Source organism: Sceloporus undulatus, chromosome 3 (genome assembly GCF_019175285.1).
Source record: "Sceloporus undulatus isolate JIND9_A2432 ecotype Alabama chromosome 3, SceUnd_v1.1, whole genome shotgun sequence".
Lineage (NCBI taxonomy): Eukaryota > Metazoa > Chordata > Lepidosauria > Squamata > Phrynosomatidae > Sceloporus > Sceloporus undulatus.
Genome location: NC_056524.1, coordinates 262,824,246 through 262,839,264, shown reverse-complemented (window position 1 = coordinate 262,839,264; position 15,019 = coordinate 262,824,246). Strand labels below are relative to the sequence as shown.

Below are 15,019 nucleotides of genomic sequence, written 5' to 3'. Positions count from 1 at the left end.
CACAGCAGCAGCAGCAGCAACTGTGTGTGCTGTTTACCTTTCCAAACCACACTGCAGAAATAATCCAGTTTCGGACCGCTTTAACTGCCCTGGTTCAATTCTAGAGAATCCTAGGGACCTGTAGTTTTGTGAGACATTTAGCCTTCTCTGTCAGAGAGCTCTGGTGCCACAACAAAGTACAATCTCTCGGGTTCCCCAGGGCAGTTAAAGCGGGCTCAAACTGGATTATTTCTGCATGTGTGGATGCTATGCTTAAAATATAGGAGCCTCTTTTATGGACTGGAAATCTCTCGCACTTTCTCTCTCTCTCTCTTTTGGGAAAATCTCGAAACGACCTGCCTCTCCATTCACTTTAGCAAAGAATTTTGGAGAATTCCTGCAAAGTCCGCATGTGAGCTTGGGTTCAAAAAACTCAGGTTCACGTATTTGATTAACATATTCTCTCTAAGAATCTCTAGGTCCTCCAGTGTGACTCTATTGTCAACTTTGGCCAATGCGATTCTAGGCTGCATCAATAGAAGTATAGTGTCTAGATCAAGGGAAGTAATAGTGTCGCTCTGTTCTGCTTTGGTCAGGCCTCACCTGGAATAATCCTGTGTCCAGTTCTGGGTGCCACAATTCAAAAAGGATGTTTTTTGAATTGTCGGCATTTAAAGCCCTCCATGGACTGGCCCCTCCTTACTTATCAGACCTTCTTTCTCCTCACCTTCCCACCAGGGCCCTCCGTTCCGGTAGTCAAGGGCTCCTGTCTCAGCCCAGGATTTCCTCTGCCCCATTCCAGATTTGCCCCTTTTCACTCGGTGCCCCTCACTCCTGGAACCTTCTTCCCCCACAAGCAAGAGCCATCACTTCTTTAACCAGCTTCAAAACGGAGTTGAAAACCATCCTGTTCAGAGAAGCATTCCCAGGCATTGCATAATTGTCGCTTACTATTTGATGTTCTTTTGTTGCCTGTTTATCAAACCATTTCCTGTATTGCTATGTACTGTATATACATTATCCTACTTGAGAGTATGTATTTTCCCTGGATAATGATTAACCTTCCATTTTGAAGCCATGCCCTCCCTTCAGTCCATCTGCCTTGGTCCAGGCCTTGGAGGTAGAGAGGAACTGCTGGACCTCTTACCCTTTCCCTCCACCACTCCCTTCTCCTTCTGTGTCATGTCTTTCTAGATTGTAAGCCCGAGGGCAGGGATCCGTCTAACTAAAAAGATTGTATGTACAGCGCTGTGTAAATTTACAGCACTTCATAAATAAAGGTTAATAATAATAATAATAATAAATAAATAATGTTGAGAAACTGGAGTCCAACGGAGGGCGACTAAAATGGTGAAGGGTCTGGAAAACATGCCTTGTGAGGAGAGACTCAGGGAGATGGGGATGTTTAGCCTGGAGAAGAGAAGGTTAAGAGGTGATATGATAGCCCTGTTTAAATATTTGAAGGGATGTCATATTGAGGAGGGAGCTAGCTTGTTTTCTGCTGCTCCAGAGACTAGGACCTGGAGCAATGGATGCAAGCTGCAGGAAAAGAGATTCCACCTCAACATTAGGAGGAACTTCCTGACAGTAAGGGCTGTTTGACAGTGGAACACACTCCCTCAAAATGTAGTGGAGTCTCCTTCCTTAGAGGTTTTTAAACAGAGGCTGGATGGCCATCTGTCAATGGGGATGCTTTGATTGAGAGTTCCTGCATGGCAGAATGGGGTTGGACTGGAGGCCCTTCTTGGGGTCTCTTCTAACTCTAGGATTCTATGATTCTAAGGGCCATCCAGCCTCTGATTTAGCTTGGAACTAGGGACCCCCTGCTTCCTCGGCTGTCCCTCCCAAACCTTTCTTCTTCTGCCATGCAGGAACTCCCAAATCAAAGAGCTCAAGCAGAGGCTGGTCATCTGTCATTGGAGGTGCTTTGATAGACAGCTCCTGCGTGGCAGAATGAGGTTGGACTGGATGGCCCTTCTTGGGGTTTCTTCCAACTCTAGGATTCTGTATATGATTCTACACAGAGAAAGGGAAAAGTCTGTAGAAAAATGTCCAAGTCTTGAGAGCTTTCTGTCCCATCTCTCTTTCCATTTCTGGCCCTGGTGGCACTCGGATGACAAAGAGGAACAAGGAGGAGAGGAAGGAATTACATCCCTCTCTCTCTTTATTTTTTAAGGGTGGTGGCGGAGGGGAAATGATGGAGATGGAGGAGGAGGAGGAGGAGCCAATTTTTATCTCTTGGAAAAGATGCCGAGGCAGAATAAATCGCGTCACGAAAAACAGACGGGGGGGGGGTGGCAGAGGAGTTTAAACTTGGGGAAGAGTTTTAGGGGAACAAAGAAGGTGGGCTGTTGACCAAGGAGAGGAAAGTTGTGGGGGAGAGGAAAAGAGGGGGGAAAGGAGAAGGGGGGCTCCTGCTTCTGCCTTCAGGGATTAATAAACGAGAGCACCTCTGCCCCCCCCCATTTCCTCCCCCTGTTGTGATTCAGAAAGATCCCAGAGAAACTTTTTGTTTGTTTGTTTCTGCAAGAGGCCAAGGTGGCATTTATTTATGTGCCAGGCTTTGTAGCCTCAAGAAGTCCCCAAAGGGCCTTGGACTCCAATCCCTGCCAGGGTTGGGCTCGCCCTGGAGGGCAATCAAGCCCCCCTTGTGCCAGCTGGGAAGGGGCAGAGAGGTTCAGTGGTTATCTGGGGAGGGGGCGAAGTAAACCGGATCAATCAAAGTCTGAAGGGCAGGGAAGTGGGGAGGGTGGGGGGCATCGATCTGGCCTTCTTGAACCCCCCTCCCCCGCCCTGTGATATTTGAGACTCAGCATTGAGAATGGCAAGGCCAGGAAGCAGAAACAGCCTGGATCGGGTCCTCCGTTGCTTTCAATGGGACTGAGAGGGCAGCCCTGCTCCTGGCCTGGTCCTACAGCATGTTGTTGTTGTTGTTGTTGTTGTTGTTGTTGTTGTGTTTATTTATATCCAGCCTTCCTCCCAGCACAGTGACTCAAGGCACCTTACAAACCTAAAACAGTCCAAGTTCAAACACTATAAAACATGCCAAATGCAAGTTTAAAAAAAACAATTCTATGTTGTAATATTGTTAATTGTTTTATTATCATTTCTGTTGTAATCCGTCTTGATTCCTGGGGGGGGGAGGGAGGCAGAATATAAATAAATTATTATTATTATTATTAATTCAAACCTTTTAAAAAATTAAAGTTTAAAACAAAAACAGAACAGCATCCATTTCATTCAAAAGCCTGGCACATTAAAAAAACGTCTTTACCTGCCGCCAGAAGGACAGCGAGGATGGAGCCCTCCTGGCCTCTCTTGGGAGGGAGTTCCAGAGCTTGGGAGCAGCCACTGAGAAGGCTCTTTCTTTGTCTTGTTCCTCTTGTTCTTGTTTTTCCGACCAGAGAAATTCAGGAAAGCAGATGGCTGCGACTCTGTCCACCCTAAGAAACAGGCAGAAAAGCGGGTATGGGGTTCTGATCTTAGCACGGTGACCAGATGTCCTCCTTTTCCAGGACATGCCCTACATTTCATCCTCCCCCCCCCCCGCATTCCAAAATGCCCTCCATTTGGAGCATGACTAAGAAGCGTGGGTTTACATTTAGAGGAGTGTTTTGAGTTTGTTGTTTTGCAATCTCCTCCCTTTGTCTCCAATGCCCTGCATTAGTTGTGAGTTCGATCCTAGAGGAGGGCTCCAGGGTTAACTCAGCCTTGCATCCTTTCTCGGAGGTTTGTTGGGGGCAATTGGCTTACACTTTGTAAACCGCTTAAGGAGTGCTTAAGTGCACTGATAAGCGGTATAGAAATGTACTTGCTATTGCTATCGCTAAGCATGCAAAAGGATGTTGTGGCACCTTCGAGACTGAAAGAAAGGTGAGCATAAGCCTGCCATAAGGCACGAAGAAGAACTCTTTTACTCTTTCCTCCTCCTCGCCATCTATGAAATAACTCGAGTGGACTATCTATCTTATAACTATCTTAAGGCAAGGGTAGTTATAGAATTTGTAAATGAGCGAAGTTGCTTGCTTTTCTGTTTTGTTTTGTTTTGTTTTTAAAATGTACTCTGTTAGAAGTAAGGAAGATCAGGGTTCACATCCCTGCTCTAACCCCACTGGGTGCCTTAGGCAGGTCACACTCTCTCAGCCTCAGAGGATGGCCGGGGCAAACCCCCTGGGAAACAACAGGATCCAAACAATGGATGCAAGCTAAAGGAAAAGAGATTCCTCCTCAAAATTAGGAGGAACTTCCTGACAGTAAGGGCTGGTCGACAGTGGAAGATATTCCTTCGTTGGAGTGTAGTGGAGTCTCCTTCCTTAGAGGTCTTTAAACAGAGGCTGGATGGCTATCTGTCGGGGATGCTTTGATTGAGAGTTCCTGCATGGCAGAATGGGGTTGGACTGAATGGCCCTTGCGGTCTCTTCCAACTCTACGATTCTATGAAAGGAAAAGCCGGTGTTAGCTTTTGCCTTAGGGTTTCCACAAGTTGGAAAGGCACAAAACTACAACTTGCTGAAGGCAAGTTGTAGAGAAGGGGATGAATTCTTATCCCCCCCCCCCCCCATTTAAGAAACAATACCAAACAACAAAAAATCCCAAACTCTTATCAGTAACAAGATACTGTATATAAATATCATCAAAGGGAAGAAGAAACCTTCTTTGGAGCTGCCAAGAGGGAGCTTAAGCGGCTTTATTTTCTCCTCCTGGTGATTTGTAGCACCGCGAGGGGCTCCGCATGCAAACACCCCGCAGGTGCAAGTTGTAACCCCGTCATCCGGACTTTTAATGTAGATGGCTCTGCTACTTGTTTGATCGCCTCTTTGAACCCGCTTTTACAATTGCCTGTGACGAAACGCTAGGCTGGTTCTCCCTCTTCTCTCCTCCTTTCCATCCCTCCTTCTCCCCCCCCTTTCTTTTTCTTTGAATAAGGCCTTCAGGGTAAAGTCCTCGGGGCTTTATTTCGAGTCTAGGAAGGAGAGGGAAAAGAATAAGAAGTTGCTCGGTTAACCCCCTCCAGGCAAAAGAGAGAATGGCTATTATTATTATTATTATTATTATTATTATTATTATTATTATTATTATTATTATTATTATTGTTATCTTGAAGGGGACAGTTTAATGAGCTTCCGATTTCTTTCTTTCTTTCTTTCTTTCTTTCTTTCAGTGACTCTCAAAATTGCTACAAGATCTCTCTACCTACCGATTCAGCTATATCTTTGAATTCTAGCTTTGTTGTTGTTGTGTGCCTTCAAGTCCTTTCCGACTTAAGGCGACCCTGTTTGTTTATTTATTTATTTCATTTTTTATGCCGCCTTTCCCCCAGAAAGAGACCCAAAGAGACGCACAGGATTAAAAAAACGTTTCTCACTACTTTACAGTCAACATTTAAAAAAAAACAGTGAAAACCGTCTCATTAAAACAATATAAAATTAACATTAAAACATGCAAAAAAAATTAAACATACTCCATTCAACACCGTCCTGTCACGAGTATTCATTCAAAAAGCCTGCCCTAAGGCGAACCTACCACGGGGTTTTCTTGGCAGGATTTGTTCAGAGGTTTGCCATTGCTTTCCATGCTGGGCCATGAAATCCACTGGGCCACCTTGGGCAAGTCACACTCTCTCAGCCTCAGGAGAAGGCAAAGGCAGAACCCCCTCTGGACAAACCTTGCCAAGAAAACCCCGTTGGCCTTGGGGTGACTATAAATGAGAAATGGACTGCACCCTCACAGTTAATCTCTCTTAACGCCACTTTAACTGCCATGGTTCAATGCTATGGACTTCTGGGAATGGTTGTGGCACCAGAGCGCTCTGAAAGAGAATGCTAAATATCTCTCACAAGGACAGTTCCCCGAATTCCATTACATTATGCCACTGCAAATAAAACTGGTGTCAAACGGGATCATTTCTCTGGTGCCACAACAAACTACCGTCTTAAACTGGGTTATTTCTGCAGTGTGGACGCAGCCATTGATAAGAACAGGCAGGAAATTGGAAGAAGATTAAAAGAACGGAAAGAGTGGCTAAAAAAGAGCTAGAAAAGATCCTAAAATGCAAAGGTATACAACTGAGCACAAAAGTTAGCATCATACAAGCCATTGTATTCCCTGTTACCATGTATGAATGTGAGAGCTGGACAGTTAAGAAAGAAGATAGGAGGAAAATCCATTCTTTTGAGATCTGATGCTGGAGAAGAGTACTGAGGATCCCATGGAGAGCCATGGGTCCCGAAGCAAATCAAATCAGAAATCTCCCTGGAAGCCAAGATGACCAAACTGAGGCTGATGTACTTTGGACACATCATGAGAAGACATTAATCACTGGAAAAAAACAATAGTGGAGGGAAGTAAAAAGAGAGGAAGGCCACATGTCAGATGGATGGACTCTATTAAAGAGTAGAATTCAAAGATATAGCCATGTTAGTCTGCAGAACCAGTCTGTGGAGAGATCTTGGAGACTCACTGAAAGAAAGAAGTTGGCAGCATGAGCTTTCCTAGACTTAAGACTTTAAGTCTTCAAACATTAATATGCATCTGAGGAAGTAGACTGAAGTCTGAGAAAGCTCATGCTGCCAACTTCTTTCTTTCAGTTAGGCTCCAAGGGGCTCCAAGATCTCTCTGTTAAGGAGGTCATAGGTATGAGTTTGCAGGACCTAAACGGAGCAGAGGAGGACAGGGAGTTCTTGGAGATGTCTCATTCACTGGGTCGAGCTCTACTCTCCTTTCCTCTAGGAAGAGCCAGGAGGGTCTCTGCATCCAGCGCACTTTCTCCAGTTGGGAGAGAGCCAGGGGGCGAGGAAGAGGGAAGAAATGTGGAGGGGTTGGCTGGGTTAAGAGACCCTGGGAAAGGCGCTGGGCTCGACCCTTCCCAGATCAACATCTATCTTTCCCTTCTGGGAGCGATCAATAGATCGGATCCTGGCTGCTTTCGCTGTCGCCGGGGAGACCGAGGGGAGGCACAAGCATCGGAAGGACCCTCCCTAAAGGAAGACTTTCTCACAGCTGCGGGAGGCCTAGATATGGAAATGAGCTCCTTGGGGGGAGGAGGAGGGGGCAACGAAGGGAGGTTTCTCCCCTCCCACTGCCTTCAAAGCCCCCCCCACTTTGGGTCACCCCCCCCCCTTTTTAAACCCCCCCAACTTTGGATCACCCCCATTGTTTTCAAACTCCCCACTTTTGCATCATCCCCCCACTGCCTTCAACACCCCACACTTTTGCATCACCCCCCATTGCCTTCAAAGCCCACCCAATTTTGCATCACCCCATTGCCTTCAAAGCCCACCCAATTTTGCATCACCCCCCAGGTCACCCAATTTTGGATCATCCCACATTGCCTTCGAAACCCCCCACCTTTGGATCATCTCCCTCCATTGCCTTCAGAGCCCTACAACTTAGCATCATTCCCCCACTTTTTTCAACCCCCCAACTTTGGATCAACCCCCCACACTGTCTTCAAAGCCCCGCACCTTTGAATTCCCCCCACTGCCCCAAACTCCTCACCCCTTTGATCATTCCCCACTGCTTCCAACCCCCTCCCCCCCGTTTAGATCATCTCACCCCTGCCCTCCACTAACTTTGGATAACCTCAAGCCCTGGCCCAACTCAAACAAGCTCAGCCTTAAAGCTCCCCTTCCTTGATTCCAAGTTCTCCACTTCGAGGAGGAGGTCTTAAGAGTCCATCCACACTGGAGAAATGTCCCAGTTTGACACTGTTTTAACTTCCAAAGTTCAATGCTATGGAATTCTGGGAAGTGTAGTTGGTTGTGGCGCCAGAACTTTGCAATACATCTGGAAAGACTTGTTGGGCTCCATCCGCTTCGCAGAAGAAATCGGCAAAAGGCTTAGGCTGCATCCGCACGCAGAATTAATCCAGTTGAACCCCACTTTAAGGGCCCTGGCTCAACGCTACGGAATTCTGAGAATGGCGGTGGCACCAAAGGCCTCTGAGAGAGAAGACTACAGTCCCCAGCATTCCCTAGCATTGAGCCAGGGCAGTTAAAGCGGTCTCAAACTGGATTGTTCCTGCAGTGTGTTGTGGACCTGAGCTGAATATCTGGGTCTTTAAGCAGAACTTCGGGCGCAAAATAGGCGCCTGGGCAGAAAACGGCTTCTAGAGGCAGCATTTGAACCCTTTGCTCCTGCTGCTTATACAGTCGGCCCTCCTTATCCACATATTTTTTTATCCATGGATTCAAGCATCCACAACTTGAAAATATATTTGAAAAATGGAAATGACAAAGAGCAAACCTTGATTTTGCCATTTTATATAAGGGACACCATTTTGCTGTGCCATTGTATACAATGGGACTTGAGCATCCACGGATTCTCTGGGGTAGCTGTCTCCCTTTTGGATTTGGGTGGGAAAAACAAACCCAAAGTTGTGTGGGGTGGTTGCTGTTATGCCTTCAAGACGTTTCTGACTTCTGGTGACCCTAAGGAGATCCCTATCATAGGGTTTTCTTGGCAGGTTTCTTCAGAAACCTGCCATCCTCTGAGGCTGAGAGAGTGTGACTTGCTGGGCCCTTGCATCGGCAAGAATCCCTGTCCAGCCTGGGGACTCCGGCTGGCATCCTTAAGCCTGCTTCCTTGGCTTTTGCAGCCTCTGGCTTATCTGAAATCTGGATCAGTCTGGATCGCCTCCTCTTGTAGCAGGACCCTTTCCAGAGCCACTTCTTCTGTCCATAAACGAAGGGGGCCTAGATTCTTACTGAAGTGTCAGAACTCCCAGGACGGCACATTGCAGAAATAATCCAGTTTGACACCATTTTAACTGCCATGGCTCCATCCTATGGGATCCTAGGGTTTGTAAGTATATACCTGACTATAAGTTGACCTAATATATAAGTTGAGGGCAGGTTTTGGGACCAAAATTATGGGTTTTGATATGACCCCTGGATAGGTCGAGGGTAAAACTTAGGAGCATATAACAAAGGATCTAAAGGATGAAGGAAAACAGTGCCAAAGAACTTACAAAATTCCAGCAGGCATAACTGTTTGTGCTCATACTAAAGACTGGATGGGTGAGAAAATAGAGGGGGTTCAAGTGATTCCAGTGACACTCTTGCCTTTCCCCAGGGGATGGTTCCTTTTTTAAATGAAAGTACAGTACCTACATTGACCCATGGATAAGTCAACTCAGGTTTTTTCCGTCAATTTTTTAGCCTAAATATCTAGACGTATACATGAGTACATAGAGTAGTTTGTTGTGGTCACCACAGAGCTCTCTTAAGGAGAAGGCTAAATGTCCCAGCAAACCACAATTCCCAGAATTCCGTTGCATTGAGCCATGGCAGTTAAAGTGCTGGTGCCAAACTGAATTATTTCTGCAGTGCAGATGCCGCCATAGTCCTTAAAAGAAAAGCAGCCCTGGTACATGTGGGAAAGGGAGGGGATGGAGATGCCAAGAATGAAAGTTGTGGGGTAATGCAAGTTTCCTAAGGCATCAGCTTTTGCCAAGACAACAAAAATATTAAACATCCAAAAATGTCAAAGCCAAGCCTGTTAGGGTCTAGCTTTAAATGAACAGAGGAGCAGAAATGTGCTTTTGTGGAACTATGCTTCCCTAAGATCTGAGAATTACCTTGTAGTTCAAAACAAAAAAATACTAATGGCTTTAATACACGCACGCACATGCACGCGCGCGTACACACACACACACACACACACGGCTATATCCTAATCTAGCTAGTGAATAGTTCAGGTAAAGAGAAATATTTATCTCACCATCTTTCCAAAGAAAATGGAGAGAGGAGGAAGATGGAAACACAAGGGCTCAGTTGAAAATATTTTGAGAGCATGTCAGTGAGTCCCAAAGGGGTGTGTGTGTGTGTGTGTGTGTGTGCGTGTGTGACCTAAATCACATAGACCTGTTACAGACAGCCAAAATAAAGCTGCTTCGAGTCACAGTGGAGGTATGGTGTTTCAATGATGCATGCGTCCTAAGAGTCCAGAAACCACACCAAAACCAATTTCTTAGGGCTGGATCAGGCCTTTGGTGGACTTCGACCTTAGGAGCATGCATCATTGAAACACATATCTCACTGTGACTCGAGCACTTTTTTGGCGTCGTAACAGGCCATAGTTAGTTTGAATGGGGGGTGCTGCAGGAAATCCTATCTACTAAGGAGGGGAAAGAGAAGCACAATTTCCAACAGGAGCCCTGTGGGTTACCAACGGGCTGGATAACCCTGTGAGGTTTGCGGTTCTTTGTTTTTATGAGGATCTTAGCATCACGCTGTGCGGATATGGGGTGTGTGTGTGTGTGTGTGTGTGTGTGGTGTGTTAAAAGAGACACACACCAGGAACACCAGTCTTTCACATGCAGAAAAATCCACTTTGACCACCACTTTAAACACCATAGCCCGGCTATGAATCCTGGACGTAGTTTGTGATAATCAGCCCTCTACCAGGCAGCCTGGCCCCAACAACTCAGTTCACAGCAATCCCATAGCATTGAGCCATGCGTTCAAGCGGAGAGGAGCTTTCCCAGTTGAGAAACCGAGAACAGGTAGGTGAAGCGGAGAGAGTCGGATAATGTTTATAGCGCTATTTCCCTTAACTCCTATGAATCTTGGGATTGTAGTTTAGGGAGGGTCATTATTATTAAGTTTCTTTCGTCAGATGGTATTCCTTTTTCTTTCCACAGTAAAAAAGCCCCCTGGACCTACCTTAGAGTATTGCAAGCCGTCGTCATCGCGTCATCATCATCACATCATCATCTAGCATGGCTCCATCTGACAGAATTGGGGGAGTTGAACGTCACACTAAATACCCTATTTTCCACTTCAACTGCTATGGCTCCGTGGAATCCTGGGATTATAGTTTGGGGAGGGGCATTTAGAACTCAACTATAAATTCCACAGGAGGCAGCCAAGCAATGAAAGCGGAATACAGCACTACAAACGGGTGTGTGGCCCAGTTGTTTTGATTGGCCCATCCAGAGGTCGGTTCGAATCAGCCCTCATCGGAAATTTAGTGGGACCTCTACAGGTGACATTCTCTCAGCCCAGAAGAGGCAAGGCAAACGCCTCTGAAGAAATGCAGAATAAACCGCATAAAATGCCTGGAGTTTCTTGTTTGCGCAAACTCACCCGGGGGCGAGCGAGCTTTCTGCAGAGTTGAGGAGTGAATTCCCATGATGTTGACACAGGGCGCCTACGCAGAATAATCCAGGTTGACCCGCTTTAACAGCCTGGCAATGCTATGGAATCTGGTACGTGGTTGTGGGAGCCATTTAGCCTCTCTACCAGAGAGCTCTGTGCCAAACAGCACAAGCCCAGCATTCCCAAGCATGGAGCCAAGGCAGTTAAAGCATTGTCACCTGGGTTATTTCTGCGGTATGGAAAAGAGGCAGAAGCTCATCCAGAGGGAGAAGAACGGGTGAGATGGGGAGAGAGGGAAGGAGGGGATGAGGGGTCACGTGGTGTATGCTTGGGCCTCGGCAGACTGGAGACCAGGGCTCGATCCCTGCTTGAACGTAAAAACCCGCAGGGGACTTGCAAGTCACACCTCTCAGCCCAGAGGATGCAATGACAACCTCCGTGAAGAACTTGCCAAAAAAATCCTTGAAGGCCCCTTATGTCGCCGGAACGACTGAGGCACACAGTAAGCATTATTAACGCATGTCAGCCGGATTATTTCTGCAGTCTGGACGCAGAGCAGAAAACTCCAAGAGTGAAGCAGAAGGCGTGAGAAGGGGGGGGGGAAGGAGAGGGGGGAAAACCTTCTCTAAAGAAAGTGTATAGTGGGACTGTGACGAGACAGGGCAAATCCCTACTCCGCCATGGAAACCCATGGGCCAGCATCAAGGAGGGCAAGGCAAATCCCCTCTGAAGAAACCGCCAAAAAACAATGGATAGGTTCCCCTTAGGGCCCCGTAATCAGACCTGAACAACTTGGAGTAGGTAGGGGCCAAAATAAAATAGGTTGACTTCTTTGGCCAAACTGGTTTTAATACTGTTTAATATTTATTAACTATGATAATAATAATATAATAATAATAATAATAATATAATAATTCATCCTCCCCCTCCTCGCCTGACCCCTCCCCCAGGAGAAAGCCCACACAGAGAAGCTTAGGATGACATTGCCCCTCTCTCCCTGCAAAGGCAGGGAAGGGCCGCAGGGTGGCGTTGACCCCTTCTTTCTCTCTGCTGGCCCCTTCTCAGGGAAGCCAAGCACAGAGGAGCCTTGCAGGGTGTTTGCCCATCCTCCCCACATGCCCTCTCCTCATAGACTGACCCTAGAGGAGCTTGAAGTTTGTTTCACATCCTTGCGACCAAATTGGTCCTAACCTGCCTAAGTCAAAAATGAATTTTGAAGGCGCACAGCAACATGCAAGCCTAAGAGGCAAGGGAAAAGGAAGAAGTTTGCAAGGGGACTCAATCCCTCCCTTCTTCTCCTCAGTGCAACCCTCCTTAAGGGAACTGTAGGTGGAGAGGAGGGGTTTGCACCCCTTCTGTGCTAGGAGGTGAGAAGAGGAAAAAAACTCCACAAAGTCGGGCAGCAGGGGAGGGCCATGGTGGGTGTCGTGTGGATGGTTGGGTTTTGTGGCAGGAAAGTGCTGACATCTGGTGCAGCCTCATCCTAAGCTGTCACTTCCAGGACCAGGTTTTTGATCCACACAATTAGGTGGCTTGTTCTTCCCCACCAGAGGCAAAAGGGCTCTCGGTTGGGGCCCAGCCAACTAAGCGATGGAGGTTTAATCATAAAGCGTGATTTCCTGGTGGGTGGGGGAAAAAAAAGGAGGGTTCAATAATGGGAGTATTAGCATCAATGCTTTTGGAGACTAGGTTTTCTTTCCTTGAGAAGAGGTGGGTGCTTCCAGAAGGAACATGGTGTACTGTATACTTGGTCAGGTGCTTGTGGAGAGGCCACTTCCAACCAATCCCTATTCAAGGGGTCATAAAGTTTATGCCTGTTTTCTGTCCCCTTCCCTCTCTCTGGCTCACCAAGCATGAAGCAGAACCAGGTATGCTACTAAGATGTTTTTCCCTTCTGTATAACTCAGTATAAGCTAGAAAGTAGGCAAAAATTGACCAAAAAAACTGATTGACTTAGCCATGGGTCAAGCAGGTATGTACTTAACTCTTATTAAAAAGCAACCATCCCTGGTGAAAGGCAGAGTCATCTGCTCTGGAGCACTGAACCTTCTATTTTCTCCATCCATCCCCTTTAGTGTGAGCAACAAACAGATGCCGCTGGAATTTAATTCTTTGGCATTGTTTCCGTTGGTCATCCTTGTTAGATGCTCCTGAATTTTACCCTCGCTTTCCATGGTCATATCAAAATCCTAATTGCTCCAAAAACCGCCCTTGACTTATCCATGAGAAACTATATCGAGTATAAGGCTTGCACATGAAGTCGCTCAGGGATTCTTCAACCAAGTCTAGTTTTTCTCTAGTAATAGTTATTTGTAGAACTGATGTAGCAATAAACGAGTTCTTTTTACTACATGTTCCGCTTTTGCCAACGCTCAGATCTGTTGTGTTTTTTACCAGATACCTGTGGATTGCTGCTGTTGCTTTGCTGCTGCTGCTGCTGCGGCTAAACTGATTAACCAAAATAACCAAAACCATAATTCTAACAAATTTCCTTGTTCTGTTCCAAAGATCACATACTTGAATGTAATCCCCAAGATGACACAAGTATGGAATGATGGGAAAAGTCTCCTTGCGCATCTAGTTTTTTAAATCATCATGCAGGGTGGGTTTTTTTTTTGGGGGGATGTATATTGGGAGGCCTTTACCTTTGCTGCAGAGAGCTCTAATGCCACAGCAACTACAATCCCAAGCATTCCCTACATGGAGCCAGGGCAGTTAAAAAGGCGTCACTGGGATTCTTTTTGAAGCTTTGGATAGGTTTTTATGTGTTTATACGAACTAGATGATCGTTTGAATTTTTATTAGAGTTTTTTTTTTTTTAAGTTTTATCTGTAGTCGCCTTGGGTCCCTTCTGGGAGAAAGGCGCATAGAATGGAATGAATGAATAATGAATAAGACATATTGGCCTTTTTTCCTCGTTCCAATTAGCTTGCTTAAGGGTAGTATGAGGAAACACACATACAAATACACTGAAACAAAAAGAAATCGAGGCTTCCTGCAAAAAAGAACCAAACAAGCAGCATGGAAGGAAAGAGGGGGGGTAGAACAATTGGTGCAGTCAGAACCTCTCAGCGACGAGTGTTTTCAATCATTCTCAGCACACCCAAATCTGATACCACCCGAGTTTCCGTTTGGAAAGTTTTGAGATAATTAATCTGGAGGGGAGAAGAGGAGAAGGGGAGGGAATGAAGGAGGGGAGGAAAAGAAGAAGGGGAGGAGGAGAAGAAGAAGAAAAGAAGAGGAGAGGAAGAAGGAGAACAAGAAGAAGGGGAGGAAAAGAGAAGAAAGAGGAGATGGAGAAGTCTACGAAAGAGTAGGAGGAGTATGGGGAAACGGGACCTTGGCGGAGTCGCCACGTCCAGCCTTTGGCTTGAGCCCCGCTTCGGTTGTGTTTGTTGTTCTGCCATCAACATTCCTCTAGATCCCCCTGGGCAGGCTCTATGGAGGGATTGTGAGCCCCACCAACACAGAGGTCTGGGGGAGGCAGCGACCCTAAACCCACACACAACTCCCCACCGCTCCCTGTCATTATCCGACTTCATATTCAAATCACGCCTAATGGAAATATATTTGCTTTTCTTCGTTTGGCTCCGAAGGCGTTATTAGGTTGGATAAGTGGGCTTGCCCACGTAACCGTGTCCAAGGGCCAAGCCGGCATCGTCCATCGTCAAAAAAACCAACGGTTTTGTGGTGTGGGTTTGTTGGGGGCTGGGGGCGGCCGCGGGGGTCCGGGCAGAAGCAAGAGGCTTAATTAACTTTTGGGGGGGAAAGGTGGTTCCACCCCCAAACAGCTGGGAGAAGGCCAAAATCATCCAGAGGGAGGGGAGGGGAAGAGGGGAATCCTAAGCAGGCAAGGACTCTCTTGCACTGGAAATCCCCCCCAAAAAAAAAACCACACTCGGCTGCATCCACACTGGAGAGATAACTCGTTTGGCCCCCGC

General features: G+C 46.7%; 1 long non-coding RNA gene across 6 annotated transcripts in view; it reads right to left on the bottom strand.

Annotated features, from left to right (window-relative positions):
• LOC121926720 overlaps window positions 1-15,019 on the bottom strand; it is a 201,375-nt gene that overhangs the window by 26,691 nt on the left and 159,665 nt on the right. For 5 of the 6 annotated variants that reach the window (XR_006103063.1, XR_006103064.1, XR_006103061.1 and 2 more), the window contains one exon: window positions 3,254-3,422. This is a non-coding gene — a long non-coding RNA (uncharacterized LOC121926720). Of the gene's footprint in view, window positions 1-3,253; window positions 3,423-4,630; window positions 4,773-15,019 lie in introns of those variants that run through there. The other variant, XR_006103065.1, reaches the window with a different exon arrangement.